The sequence below is a fragment of the Bidens hawaiensis genome, unplaced genomic scaffold, assembly GCF_021521415.1.
Source record: "Bidens hawaiensis isolate Kalapana, Puna unplaced genomic scaffold, B.hawaiensis_p1.1 tig00046177_1, whole genome shotgun sequence".
Classification (NCBI taxonomy): Eukaryota; Viridiplantae; Streptophyta; class Magnoliopsida; order Asterales; family Asteraceae; genus Bidens; species Bidens hawaiensis.
In genome coordinates this window covers 13,016-16,793 of record NW_027498236.1, presented here as the reverse complement: position 1 = coordinate 16,793, position 3,778 = coordinate 13,016, and positions in this window count along the sequence as shown.

Below are 3,778 nucleotides of genomic sequence, written 5' to 3'. Positions count from 1 at the left end.
TTCAGCAACATGCGGGGTTTCCGGGAATCCCTCCATCAGGGTCCTTCAATCCTCAACAGCCGTTTGCTCAGACTTAGCAGTTTGCAGGATCCTCTGTGGTGCACTAGGGAGACTTCATCCCGATGCAGGCTAACACTTCAGCCACTCCATTTGCTCCAGGAAATACTATGTTCGGGAATGCAAGCTACAACACCCAGACTGCTCCTCAGAATATTAATCAGGGTAACACTTTCAATACAATTCCCTTTAATGCTAATCAAGGATTTTTGCAGGATGCAGGCATAAGTTCAAGTTTAGCCTGGGAATTACAGAAGCTTAAAGACATGATCTCAAATGTTCCTTGTGTAATCCATCCCATAGCTGAAGTTCCCACTGATAGTCATAGAATATCCCGATTCTTGCCATCAATTGGTGACGTACAGATCCCGAAACGGTTTCAAACCCCAAATATGAAACTATATGATGGTTCAACGGATCCTGAGGAACACGCTGCACAGTATTGAGAGCGTATGGAGATCAACCCAATCCTTATGGAAATCAAGGAAGCGTGTCTTTGCAAGGGATTTGGGTCTACCTTGACCGGAGCAGCCATGAAATGGCTACTGAGTATTCCTCCTAATACTATCACTTCCTTTTCTCATTTAGTTAACTTGTTTAATAACCAGTTTTCTTGCAGTAGAACGTTTGAGAAGATGACATATGATCTTTATAGGGTTACCCAGAATCCTGGGGAATCCATGAGAGATTTTATTACCAGGTTTAGCAAGGAGTCACTGGAGATTCCAAATCTAAACCCTTCTTCGGCAATGGAAGCTCCTAAGTTGGGTTTAGAGAAAGACTCCTCTTTCAATGATGATCTTGTTATGACTCCATGCAGGTCATTGGATGAAGCAAGAAGCAGAGCTCTAAGGTTTATCAGGCTAGAAGATATAAGAAAAACTTTAAAAAGATCGATATCCCAAAATATGATCAGACGAAAAGGAAAGCCGAATCCCCGGGAAAATCATATCGATCAAAACCTTACTACAAGCCTGATAACCCCAGGATTAATGCAGTAGATGATGGAGATGATGATGAATATCCTAAGATCTCTGAATATTGTTTTTCTGTTGATATTGGTGGATTAATGTGTGCCATCCAGGATTTAGGTGAGAAAGCCAGGTGGCCAAAGAAGATGGAGAAACAAGGAGCCTGGAAAGACAAATCAAAATGGTGTGCCTTCCAAGAAGATTTTGGGCACTTGACTGAGGATTGCATTGCACTTAGAAGGGAGATTAGTTATCTTATCAGCAAGGGCCACTTGAAAGAGCTACTTGGCCGGAAGAAGGGAAAAGAGCAAAATCCTGAAAAGGCGACTCCTCCACCAATAGATGCAAAAACAATCTTGTTCATATCCGGAGGATCTGAGATTTGTAGAACCTCTTATTCTGCTGCAAAAATAAATGTTGATCAACGAAAGTTAGAAGTGGTCGATAGATCAACAAAGACATCCATTCTCACTCAAGCAAAGACCATATCCTTTGATGAAAGCGATAGAGTCAATATTCAGGATCCTCACCATGATAGTTTGGTAATAACATTATATGTGGCTAACCATTATGTGTGCAAGATCCTCATAGATGGTGGAAGCTCTGTCAACATTATTCAACTTGATGTGCTGAAAAAGATGAATATTCCTGAGGATGAGATTATCCCCAGCTCCTCAGTATTGGTTGGATTCAGTGGAGAAACTAAGAACACTATTGGAGATATCAAGCTCCCAGTATATGTTGAAGGGGTAAATAAAATGCAAAAATTTTGTGTTATTGACTGTTTGTCTTATTGCAATATTATATTAGGCAGGCCCTGGATACACGACATGGAAGCAGTCCCCTACACTTATCACCAATGTGTGAAACTCCCAAGTCCGTGGGGAGTTATCAAAATCATCAGTGATCAACAAGATGCAAAGAATTGCTACACCTCTTCTATGAAGTGTACTGCCAAATCCCAGCAGGCGTAACAATTACAGAAGCTGGCACAAGACGTAATGGAGGCCAGGGAACAAGAAATTAAAGAAGTACTTCCTTATCCCGAGAATCCTGAAGTCAAAGTGCTGATAGGCACGGGCATTCCTGAGGATATTGAGTCAAAATTGCTCAATTTCCTCAAGTCAAGACTGGCAACACTTGCATGGAAACATGAAGATATGACGGGTATTTCAAAAGATATTATAACACGTAAACTTGGAATTGATAATTCTTTCAGGCCAATCCATCAAAAGAGAAGAAAGTTTGCACCTGAGAGAAACACAATCATTCAAGAAGAAGTAGAATGACTCTTGAAAATGAATATGATTAGGGAAGTTCAATATCCCCGATGGTTTGAAAATGTGAAGGTTGTACAGAAAAAGAATGGCAAATGGAGAGTTTGTGTAGATTTCATAGACTTGAATAAGGCCTGCCCTAAAGACCCATTCCCTCTACCACACATAGATTCAATGGTAGACGCTACAGCCGGCCACGAAATGCTGACATTTATGGACGCATCCTTAGGATTTCAGCAAATCCAAATGGAGCCCACAGATCAAGAAGACACGGCCTTCATGACTCCCACAGGTATTTCTTGTTATGTTGCTATGCCCTTTGGACTTAGAAATGCAGGTGCAACCTATCAGAGGTTAGTTAACATGATGTTTAAAGAGCAACTGGGGGACACGATGGAAGTCTATATTGATGATATGGTGGTGAAGTCCAAGAAAGTCGAGAATCACCTCCAAGATCTCAAGACCACATTTGATATACTTGACAAATACAACATGAAGCTGAATCCTTCAAAGTGTCATTTCGGAGTGAAGGCTGGCAAATTCTTGGGATACATGGTCACCAAAAGGGGAATAGAGGCGAGTCCACAGCAAATACAAGCTATCCTGAATCTAAAATCCCTAGCATCAGTCAAGGATGTTTGTAAGTCTAACTGGTAGGATAGCAGCGCTCAACAGATTCATATCCAGATCCTCAGAAAAGTGCAAAATATTTTATGATATCCTGAGGAAAAATAAGAAGTTCGAGCGGACCAATAAGCATGAGGAAGCTTTAATTTCCTTAAAAGCTTATCTTTCTTCTGCTCCTCTACAGGTAAAACCCGAGGAAGTTGAACCTCTATCCCTATATCTAGCTGTATCAAATAATGTTGTAAGTGCAATTTTGACCAAGGATCTCGAAGGTCAATAGCGTCCCATCTTTATGTAAGTAAAAGTCTCTTGGATGCTGAAACCAGGTATTCTTATCTTGAGAAATTAATTTTAGCACTTATTATGGCATCTACTAAACTTAGACACTATTTTTAAACTCACCCTATATGTATTAAAACTAATTACCCTATTAAGTCTGTTTTGAGAAAACCAGAAATGTCAGGAAGAATGGCAAAATGGGCTGTGAAGCTAAGTGCATATGATATAACATATGAACCAAGGACAACCATCAAATCCTAGGCATTAGCAGACTTTGTGGCTGATTTCAATAGTGAACTCAAAGAAGAGGCAGACTTGGAAGTCCAACAACTTGAAGAAACCAAAGATAAGTGGACTCTATACACTGATGGTGCTTCAAATGTTAGAGGAACAGGCCTCGGGATCATACTGAAATCGCCACAGGGGGACATTATACCTAAATCCGTATCCTGAAAATTTCAAGCCACAAATAATGAGGCGGAATATGAAGCTTTGATAGCAGGATTACAACTAGCAATCGACATGAAAATCAGAGCTAGTAAAAAAACTAGCAAAGTGTTTCGAAAT